Source organism: Pelophylax lessonae (genome assembly GCF_965119305.1).
Source record: "Pelophylax lessonae genome assembly, chromosome: 2".
NCBI lineage: Eukaryota > Metazoa > Chordata > Amphibia > Anura > Ranidae > Pelophylax > Pelophylax lessonae.
In genome coordinates this window covers 194,397,603-194,409,723 of record NC_138769.1, presented here as the reverse complement: position 1 = coordinate 194,409,723, position 12,121 = coordinate 194,397,603, and the positions used below count along the sequence as shown (strand labels likewise).

Sequence of the window (12,121 nt, the reverse complement as noted above, 5' to 3'; positions counted from 1 at the left end):
CTATATCAAAGAAAACTTTATTTTGAAACTATCTCCTGCATGATAACTATTTTTTTTTTATTTTTTTTTACGAAAGCAATGGAAAAGTGTATCAATACTTAGACTAAAATGAGAGCAAAAACGTACATTCATTGTTAGAATTCACATGCTCTTTATCTTTTCAATAATGTTGAGATCACCTTGTGTGTTTTTTGGACCAGTCTTCACTATTATTAGGGAACAGCTGAAGGTTCAGTCAAAACACAGGTTCAGACCAAACTGTTCAGACGACTATCTGCTAGACCTTTTGCTCATTCAGCAGGAGCTGAACATCTTGCATAGTAGTGCCATTTCTACTACTACTGTGTATGACAGCTTACAGTCATTGGTCATTAAGAAAGCTTTGCAGGACAATGTAATCAACAATGGATTTACATGGTGAGACTTACATTTTATAACCACCTCCTGCCAGGCCTGTTATAAGAAAATGGCATGGCAAGAGCACTACTATCCTGGATGGACATCATATGATATCTCCTTGGGGTCGTGCAGTGGGACCATCTGTAATCTGCTTTTTACGGTGGAAACAGGCCGTTGTACCGGGCTGGCTCTGGTACCATGTGATCACTGTGACCATTCACAGTGATCACATGTCAGTTGTAAACAATAGTATTCATTTTTCATTCATAGCTATTGTGTACTAATGTGATGGTCTATATGATTGTTCACAGTGATCACATGGTACAATGTCAACCACAGTGGACCTGTACCATGTGATAGCTGTGGTCAATCACAGCTATCAAAATAGTACACAATGGCACATGAATGGATGCCATTCACAAGGTAAAAAATTATTGCTTATATAGTGATCATCACTGTAATAAGCAATCATAGCATAATATAAAAAATCCTGATAACCTTCCCAGAGCAGTACAGTATCAGTACTGTAAATGCATGTAAAAGAAAAATTGTTCAAAATAGAAAAAAGTGAAAATGATATAATAATATATGTATTTTTCTACATACTGTTATTGGTCAGTGTCCCTAATCACTGACTCACCAGTCATATGGTGATGCTGTACTGCTCTGGTGACAGTATGTAAAAAAATTAGCTGTGGCAAAAAAAAAAAAAAACTAATGTTATTTTATTTCTTTATTTTCCAAAAAATTGTGACATAAAATTACAACTTTAAAAAAACTCACCATGCCTCTTAATAAATAACTTGGGGCGTCTACTTTGCAGCAAGGGATTCTTTTGAGGGTATTTGTACTGTCCTTGGCATTTCAGAGCCACAAGAAATGAGATAGACTGAGATAGACTGTCAGTACATCAGGATTTAATTTTATAAAGTGGCAAGATTATTGTTTTATCTCTGGAGTAAATTTCCTTTCTCATGAAAGCTAATAGTCTGCTAGCTTTGCTTGCCGGAGCTTGACATTGCCTCCTATTGCTCAGTCTGTCTCCTATCAGGACCCCCAGATTTTTCTCCCTCCTTGATTCCCCCAGAGTTTCTCCACATAGTAAGTAATTTGCATTTATATTTTTAGCCCTCAAGTGCATCACTTTACATTTTTCAGCTTTAAACCTCCTTTTCCATGTAGCTGCCCACCCCATTATTTTTATTCAGGTCTTCCGGTATTTCTATATCCTGATGAGAAGTTTTTGCCCTGCTTGGTTTTGTGTCATCCACAAAAACTGAAATCAAGCTATTTATACCAACCTCTATATAATTTATGAATAAATCAAATTAAACAGAATTGGTCCCAAGACAGAGCCTTTGGGTACCCCACTTACCCCTCCAGACCAGTCTGAGTACACATTATTAATCACCACCCTTTGGGCACGTCCCTGTAACCAGATTTCTATCCATGAAAAAGCTCTATGGTTCATGCCTGCAGACCTCAATTTGCAAATTAAGCCTCTATGAGGGACTGTATTGAATGCTTTTGAAAAATTCCAATACACCATATCCACAGACCTGCCCCTATCTAGATGGCAGCTCACTTCTTTCAGTAGAATGTTAACAGATTGGTCTGACCGGAACACCCCTTTGTAAACCTGTGCTGATTACTGATGATGATATGGTTTTCATTAGCGAAGTCTTGGATATAGTCCCTTATCATGCCCTCCAAAAGTTTATATACTATTGATGTTAGGCTGACTGACCTGTAGTTTCCATGTATATGTCTCTGCCCTTTTTTGAATATTGGTACCACACAGGCTTTTCCTCAATCAGCTGGTACCATACCTGTCACAATGCTGTCCTTAAAGATTAGGAATAATGGTCTGGCTATAATCTGAGTTCTTTGAGGTGTAGGTCACCCGATCCTGGTGATTTATTTGTGTTAAGATTTTCTACTGTTTTCTGGACACCAGCCACAAGGGTACATACTGTGAAGTGTGGAGAAGAGAGCATTTCATAAAGTTGCCTTCTCTGTATCATCTGTAACCATCCTCCCTTCATCATCTTTTATGTGGCCAATGCGCTTTGACCTCGCTTTTTACTGTTTTTTTTTTTTTACTCTCCTCTGCTATAGGTCTCTCATAGTCTTTTTTAGCCGTGATTGCATTCTTGCATTTCCTATTTTTTTTCTCTTTAATAAGACTTTTTATGTTACAGTTTAGCCACCCAGGTGTAACTTTCGTTCTTCTATATTTATTTCCCGTTGGAATGCACTGTGTGATACCTTTGTTTAATATGTTTAATATGTTCCTAAAGAATTCCTATGTTTCTTGTTTAATGTTTCTAGGATTTGGTCCCAATTGATGTTACATAGTTAGTCTGGCTGAAAAAAGATACACGCCCATCTAGTTCAACCAATAGATGTCTTGTAGTATTGAGAGTAGTTCAGAAAAGTTGGCTCGTTTGAAATGTAGTGTTTTTGTACTACCCTTGTGCCTCCTTTTCCTACGATTTACACTAAATCTGATCATCCTGTGATTGCTAGATCCCAAGTTGTCCTGTATTTCAACATCTGTGATCAGATTTGAATCATTCGTAATTAATAGATCTAGTAATGCATTCTTTCCAGTCCGAATCGGGAAACCCACATTGGGACATAAAGTTGTCTAGTAAGACATTTAAAAAATGACGGGCATTTAATGAGTAAGCTGTCTTCTCTGCCCATTCAATATCGGGATAGTTGAAGTCCCCCAATATGATGACATTCCCCTGCCAAGCTACCATTTCTAACTGTGATAGGAGTTTCAGCTCCTCCTTCAGGTTGGGGGGCCTTGTAACATATCCCCATTAATTTCCTACTTGCTTCTTCCCTTTGAAGTTTCCCCAACATGGATTCTACCTCCCCCTTGCTCCATTTACAATGTCACTCCTCTCTTCCACCCATAAATCATTTTTGATATACAGACACACCCCTTTCCCTTTTCTACCCTCCCTGTCCCTCCAAAACAAGAAATACCGCAGGGTATTTTCCAGCCAGTTGTGTGAGCGGTCAAACCATGTTTCTGTTATTTCCACAAAGTCTAAATCCTCCTCGTGTAACAGCAGCTCAAGTTCTTGCATTTTGTTAGCTAGGCTCCTGGCATTTGTGTATACGCCTCTCAGTATTGTACAGGTGCAGATTATTTTCCCCTTATGTTTTTTTAGGCTTCGTTTTTAATTTGTCAACTCATTTACCCTGGGATTAGATGTTATGGACATATTATCACTAGTGCCTTCACTAGTACCCTCTGTCTTTTGCTCACTGCTGGCTGGCACTTCCTCTGAACCCTCCCCCCCCCAGAACCTAATTTAAAAGCCCATCCTTCTTGGCCAACTTTTTTCCCCAACAGAACTGCAATCTCTCCATTAAGGTGTAGCCTTTCCCTACTAATGAGACGGTAACCAACTGAAAAGTCAGCATTGCATCAGTTTATCTGCCACTTGTTAAGTTCTCTAAGCTTCTGCTGCCTCTCTGGTCTGGCTCGAGGCCAATTTCTGAGAAAACCACCTTGGAGGTCCTTTTCTACAATGTACTCCCTGAGTCCCTGAAGTAATTTTTTAGGACGTTCCACCTTACTCTTTCTTTGTCGTTGGTAGCAACATGGACCATGACAGCTGGGTACTCCCCAGCCCCACCCAATGATCTGTCCATCCAATCTGCAATATGCCAAATCCAAGCGCCTGGTAACCAACATACCGTTTTGCGGTCACAGTCTTTGTGACAGATTGCCCTCTCTGTCCTATTAAAGTCCTGTACCACTAGTACTCTTGCAGTTTATCAGAGAAGATAAATGCACAGTCACACAGCAGGACCCCTGTTTGTAGGGTGCATTAATCCCTATAAGCAGAAAGCTGCGGAGTTGCTCTAATACTAAGGCTAAGTTCAACCTGTAAAAAAAATGATAAATGCACATATTTTTTTTTCCAAAAGTTTTTATTGAAGAATTAAATTGAAACATGTACAATAATAGTCGATAATTGAAACAACATATCATGCTTGTAAAGTGTTACAATAAAGTTTTAACGAACAGAGAATGAAGCTTTCTTTCTTAAATGGGTTGTTCAAAGTGAGAAAATTATGTGATGCATATATTGAGTTCAGTAGTAATATGAGTGCATATTCAAGCTGAATTAGTTGAAACATAACATGAATATACACGGAAACATATCATCTATGACATAAGCCATAGGATGAGGAAAGGTTAACTGATATGCATAATAATAAATCAAGTTATATGGTTCTATACTCTTAAAGTAACTTTTTTTTCTATTTTTTATTTTTTTTTCATCAAGGAAGTGACAATCCTTTCCTTTGAAGAAATTGTCGAGTATTAATTGTGAGGATAAGTAATGAGGCCATCCAAATGGACAGATTACTCATTCCTGTTTGGAAGTAGGGGGGGGGAACTGTTACCAGCACAGATCCCGTAGGGATAAAGGGGAGGGGAGGAGAGAGAAAAAAAATGTATTTATTAGAGTAGGGGGAAAAAAAGGGGGTGAGATCCTCTTTTCCCCTGTCTTACTTTTCCCTCTTAACCACTTTACCACCGGAGGATTTTGCTGTCTTCCGTCCAGGCCACTTTTTGCGATTCGGCGCTGTGCGACTTCAACTGACAATTGCGCGGTCGTGCGACGCCGTACCCAAACGAAATTTACGTCCTTTTTTTCCCACAAACAGAGCTTTCTTTTGGTGGTATTTGATCACCTGTGCGATTTTTACTTTTTGCGCTATAAACAAAAAAAGAGCGTTTATTTTGAAAAAATAACAATATTTTTAACATTTTTTTATATGAAATTCCCCCCAAAAAAGATGTAAAAACCAATTTTTTTAAAAATTTTTGGCCAATTTGTTTTATGCTACATATGTTTGGTAAAAAAAATCGCAATAAGCGTATTTTGATTGGTTTGCGCAAAGGTTATTGCGTTTACTAACAAAGGGAAAGATTTCTGTCATTTTTGGTGTTTTTTTTTTAACGCGTAATGGCGGCGATCTGCGATTTTTTTTGCGGGACTGCGACATTGCGGCGGACAGATTGGACCCTTGACTGACATTTTTGACACTTTTGGGGGTACCAGTGACATTACTGCAGTAATCAGTGCTATATATATGCACTGTTACTGTAAAAATGACACTGGCAGGGAAGGGGTTAATTTTATTGGAGAGGGAGGGGTTAATGTATGCCTGGTGCTTACTGACGTGTAGGGGGGGAGGTGACTGAGTGAGTCATGGACAGATCGGATGTCCAGCTATGCTGAACAGTCCGATCTGTCACTCCCTGTCACTATGGAGATCCGCCCGCTGTGTTTACACACAGCGGGCGGATCTCCAGACTCGATCCCCGACGATCGCCGCTGCTCCTCCCCTGGCCCGACTCCCGCTGTGAATGAAAACAGCGGGAGCGAGCCTCCGGCGGCGCGCAAGCGCCGCCCAGAAGGGGGAGTGTCCAACGACGTTAATACTACGTCGCTGGACGATAACGAACCACTCTGCCGCAGTAGTATTACTGTGAGCGGTTCTAAAGTGGTTAATTAGAGTGAAGTACTAAGAGTAATGATGTATATATCGAGAAGGATCTTGGGTGCCTGTTCTTCTCAATTACAGTTCATAATATATAGGTATTCTACAGAAGAGCGAAAGTTGATCCAGTCATACCAAATATTGATAAATGTATCCGGATTGTCATGTGCTGTAGAAATTAGTTCTTCCATCTCGGCGATCTTATCTATCTGTTTAAACCAGTCATAGACAGAGGGGACAGTGGGAGTACCCCATAATCTAGGAATGCATAGTTTAGCAGCATTTATCATGATCATTGGTAATGATTTGTGGTATAATGGAGAAGGGTTGTGTTGGTGGTGAAGTAAGAATTGTGCAGAAAGGAAGTGTAATGCATAGGAGGTTATTTGCGTAATGTGAGAGAGGGTCATGTTCCAAAAAGGTAGAAATATTGGGGCATGACCACCAAATGTGTAATATGTCAGCCAGGGATTGTTTACAGCGCCAGCATTGATCCAAGACGTCCTTGTTGAATTTGCTAAGAAGGTGTGGGGTACGATACCATCTAGTCAGGATCTTATAATTGTTTTCCTGAATTGAAACATTTATTGAGCCTTTGTGAGCTCTGTGGAAGATTTTATCCCAGTGATTTCAAGATTTAAGTCATGTGCCCAGTCATCACATATTTTCTCAGCAAGGTTTGGGCAGGCTGCCCAGAGTAAGTTGTGTATTTTTGACAGTAGATGTTGTTGCGGGCCCTGGTTAAGACACAGTTGTTCAAACGGTGTTGGTGGGAGAAGTGTGTCTGATTTTTTGAGAAGAGGTGTACTGTAATAATGTAGTTGCCTGTAGTCCCAAAACGTCAATTCAGGGTTATTTAAATCCTTCTGAAGTGCTTCAAAACTCGGGAATTTGTCCATTATGAGCAAATGGAAAATACGTAGGCCTATTCCAATCTCGTTACTATATAGAGAGTGTTGAGACATTCCAGAAGCAAAGTCAGGGTTATGAAGAATCGAGGATAGTATGCCTGGGATCGGTGTCAGTTGATGTTTAGTGTTCACGCTGTAAAAGCAGCGTAAAGTTGGGCCAATCAGCGGATGTTGTTTGAGTTCCACTGTGATGTACAAGGTGCGTGTCCAAGGAAGACACTGAATAGGAGTAGAATAAAAGGAGTCCTCTAAATCTACCCAATCTTTTGAGTGTTGTTAAGTGTGCCATTCAACTATACGGTGGAGATGGGAAGCATGGTAATAATATAGAATGTCAGGGATGCCCATACCTCCTTTAGGTCTTGATAGAAGGGAGAACTTGATACGAGGTCATTTGTGTTGCCAAATAAAAATTCTAAATGCTTTCTTGAGAGAAAGGAAGAATCTTGATGGTACCTGTATAGGCAGTGTTTGAAGAATATAGAGGATACGTGGTAAAATGTTCATCTTAATTATGGCCGCACGGCCAAACCAGGAGAAGTGTGCTTTGTGCTTTGTGATAATTTGTAAGGTTGGTAAGTGATTTCTCGAATATAGATCCCGGAGGACAGCTGGGATTTGAATACCCAGATATTTTATGGCTTCCTTTTTCCATATGAAAGGGAAGTGTCATTTACATTGCTCAATCAGCGCCTTTGACAGGGAAATGTTCAGTGCTTCGGATTTAGTTTTATTGATCTTAAAGCTCGCAATGTATTGTAATAGTTGTAATTCTTTTTGTAGGTTGGGAAGAGAGATTAAAGGGTTGGTGAGATATAGTAAGATATCGTCTGAGTAAGCAGCAATTTTAAAATTGTTTAACACCGTTCGTTACCCCGTTGATGTTAGGGTTTAGGCTAATACTTGTTAGCAGGGGTTCTAAAGTAAGAATGAATAGGAGTGGGGAGAGTGGACACCCCTGATGTGTGCCATTTTCTATAGAGAAGGCGTTTGACAGGGTTCCATTGACCCATACTTCTGCAGAGGGGTTTGCATATAGGGATAGGATTAGGTTGATTAGTCTGGAACCCAGATCTAATGAGTGTAGTACTGCTTCCAGATAATCCCATGAAAGTCTGTCAAACGCCTTTTCAGTGTCTAATGAGAGTAGAAATCCGGCCTGTTTGGATGTAGTGATTAAGTGATCTATGTTTATGGCTTTAACAGTATTGTCCCTAGCTTCCCTGCTTGGAACGAAACCAACTTGGTCAGTATTGATGACAGTAGGAATAAAAGGTGATCAGGCGAGAAGCTAGGATTTTTGCAAAAATTTTTAAATCCACATTTAGTAGTAAAATAGGACGGTAATTATGTGCTTGGGCTGGGTCTTTTTCCGGTTTGGGAATAACTGATATGTGTGCTTCTAACAATCTTGAGTATTGTGATTTACACGCAGATAAGCTGTTGAAAGTTTTAAGAAAAGGCTCACTCAGTTGTTGTACAAAAGTTTTATAATAGGCTAATGAATAGCCATCGGGGCCTGGACTCTTCTCTGCTTTCATTTGTTTGAGGGCTGTGTAAAATTCCTCCTGTGTCAAGGGGCCATCAATTAGTGTGGCTTGTTGTCGGGGGAGTGGTTTGAAGCCATTCCTTTGCAGAAACTTCTGTCGGGGGTCGTTGTTCGGGTTGTAAATTGTATAGGCTGTAATAATATTGTGTGAATATTTGAGCAATGTCTTTATTAGCATGCATTTTTTGTCCCGTCAGATAGTTTATAGAGTGAATCGTGTTATTAGCTCTTTTGGATGCTAAAGCTCTGGCGAGGAATTTTCCACTTTTATTGCTGAACTCAAAGTTTTTGTGATAATATAAATTGTTTCTTTACTTTGCGACCTAGTTCGTCTTTCAGCATTCTCCAGATTTGTTCAAGTTCAGCTAAGGGTTTTTGCGCTTTAGATAGTTTATGTGTCTGTTCTAATGTTCTAGCTCGGTTCAGCAAGACAGTAAACTTTCGTTGGTTGAGTCTTTTCCTAGTAGCAGCTTGTTTAAGTAAAGTCCTGCACAATTCTTACTTCACCACAAACACAACCCTTCTCCATTATACCACAAATCATTACCAATGATCATGATAAATGCTGCTAAACTATGCATTCCTAGATTATGGGGTACTCCCACTGTCCCCTCTGTCTATGACTGGTTTAAACAGATAGACAAGATCGCCGAGATGGAAGAACTAATTTCTTCAGCACATGACAATCCGGATAAATTTATCAATATTTGGTATGACTGGATTAACTTTCGCTCTTCTGCAGAATACCTAAATATTATGAACCGTAATTGAGAGGAACAGGCACCCAAGATCCTTCTCAATATATATACATCATTACTCTTAGTACTTCACTCTAATTAAGAGGGAAAAGTAAGACAGGGCAAAAGAGGATCTCACCCCCCTTTTTTCCCCCTACTCTAATAAATACATTTTTTTTCTCTCTCCTCCCCTCCCCTCTATCCCTACAGGATCTGTGCTGGTCACAGGTCCCCCCCCCCCCCACTTCCCTACTTCCAAACAGGAATGAGTATCCTGCCCATTTGGATGGCCTCATTACTTATCCTCACAATTAATACTCGAAAATTTCTTCAAAGGAAAGGATTGTCGCTTCCTTGATGAAAAAAAAAAAAGAATAGAAAAAAAAATATACGTTGAGAGTATAGAACCATATAACTTGATTTATTATTATGCATATCAGTTAACCTTTCCACGTCCTATAGTTTATGTCATAGACGATATGTTTCCGTGTATATTCATGTTATGTTTCAACTAATTCAGCTCGAATATGCACTCATATTACTACTGAACTCAATATATGCATCACATATATTGCTTGTTTTAATAAAGTATTACACATTTGTGAGCTTCCCATTGGGAGGTAGGACTCACATCTGGTGTGTCATTTAGTTCAAAAAAGTCTGTAATTTGTTTCTTAATAAAAACTGAGTTAGTAGGGTGCATTAACAAGGAGTCTAGTCTCCAAATTTTATCACGTTGAACATGATGGGGAATGGATAAAGTCAGGGTGATAGCACTATGGTCGGAAATGCACATCGGTTCAATGCTGGCGCCAGTGAGAAGGGGTAAATCATTTTGCGAAATGAGTAGATAGTCTATTCCTGAATATCGATTGTGTGGAGAAGAGAAGAACGTGTAATCTTTGGTGGTTGGGTGTAGAAGATGTCAAGCATCATGTAATGTAAGGTCTTGAAATTACATTCTTATTTGCTTCAAAGCTTTATATGTGATAGAGGAGGTGCCTGTAGAGGTATTTTCTAGAGTAGAGGGTTAAGTGGAACGTTAAAGTCGCCGCCACATATTAAGCAGCCTTCTTGAAATGAGGCTAAGGTAGATAGAATGTTTCTGAAAAAGCTAACTTGAGCTGAGTTAGGGCTATAAATGTTGGCTAGGGTAATAGGAGTTCCAGAGAGTGCCCTTCTCCATTGCATATCTGCCTTCTTCGTCAAGAAGAGAGTCTGAAATTTCAAAGGGTATGAGTTTTGAGATAGGAATTGAGGTTCCTTTGGTTTTAGCCAGTGCATGGAAAACTAAAGGGTACTCTCTGGACGCGATCTTGGGTATATGTCCTGTTTTGAAGTGTGTTTCTTGTAAGGATATCATATCTGCTTTGAGGGTGTGCATATATAATAGTAATGGAGATATTTTTTTCTGGGATGTTCAAGCCCTTTGCATTTAAGGAGATTATCTTGATAGGGGGTAGTGGTGTGCTCTAAATGAGAATTCTTCATGATGTTGAAAAGACGTAAAAAAATATATATATAAATATATATATATATATATATATATATATATATATATATATATATATATATATATATATATATATATATATATAAATTGGGGGGAGATTAGGGAAGTATCAGGGGAAGAGACCAACTGCAGATAAAGACCCACTTTTCTGCCTTAGAAAGAAGGTTTTGTTGGTATGTGTCAGCACCAGGAGAACCTGAGCTGTGTTGAGAAGTGGTAGGAACCAAATGGAAAGCTGAGATATAATGAATAAACAAAAGGTGTAAAGATGTAACTAAGATCCAACACCCATCAGCCCTTCTAAAATGCTGTAATCAATGTGTGGGTTGAGGGTCTATAAGCAGTAGAAGCCATATCTGTGAGAGAAAACAACACGGGGAAACTAGCAGCTGGAATAGCTATCTGTTTGAGCAGAGATTGAGGAGAATTGTGTAAAAGGACAAGGATGTATTCCAGCCTGATTCTTGTTACAATGTGGGGCTACAGTTTACATAGGTTACATATCAGGAAAGATATTACAAATGTTTAATCGAAAAAAAAAAAAAGGTAAAAGGGGATTAGTAAGAATAGGGGTGATATGGTAATGGGTAGAATCCATCTCACCTTATTTTGAGAATCTCTCTAGTGTTAACAAGGTCCTAGTTAAATCTAATCAACACACTGATAGTCTTCATTAATATAGTGTTAAGGTGGTTTATATAGCAGACTGTCTCTGATATGCAACTGTATTCCCTCAAATTCTATGGTATCTTGTAAGTATTATACTAAATACATAACAAAAGTAATATATAGATTTCCACTTTCCCCATATAATGGCATATTAGGGATGAAAGTGGGAGATGTCATCTTATTGTTAGGAATGTGAGTACTTAATATGACTCTCTCTCCCAGTTTGTGGTATGTCTCGCTCTCTGTAACTTTGAGATAGGTATCCTATTTATTTATCTTATTTATGTCATTATATTGTGGAAAAGTCTCACTGTTTTTGCAAGTTGCTGTAAGCGACAATAACTTGTCTGACTGTTTAACGTTGAATAATTTAGAGCAGAGTATAGCAAAGAGTAGCAAGATAGACTGAAGGTAAAATTTGGAGAAAGCTCAAGTAGAGAGAGAGGAGAAAAAAGAACATAAGACACTTAAAAAGTGGAGGGGATAGGAGAGATAGACAAAACATAATAATTCTACTAATCAGGCATATAAGTTAAAGTTGTTTCAGACATACGATATGACGATCCAGTAGATGAATTGCGGATCTCGATAAAACAGTCTGAGACTTCAGATAAGATTTCCGCAGTGTGTTCAGTAGCCGGATGCTTAAAACCGACTGGTAGAAAGCTTGGGGATCAAGATGTCACATTCCTGAGAAAGTGAGCTCTATAGGCTAGGGAGGAACATATATAAAACAAATAAGAGACACCTAGAAAAAAAGGTTAATTAGGCAACTTGTGTAAACCACAATGTAATGGCTGTA

The 12,121-nt window shown here is 39.0% G+C and overlaps 1 protein-coding gene across 2 annotated transcripts in view; it reads right to left on the bottom strand.

Annotated features, from left to right (window-relative positions):
* The window catches only part of STS (steroid sulfatase), a 396,147-nt gene that overhangs the window by 203,267 nt on the left and 180,759 nt on the right, over positions 1-12,121 (bottom strand). The window lies entirely within an intron of this gene.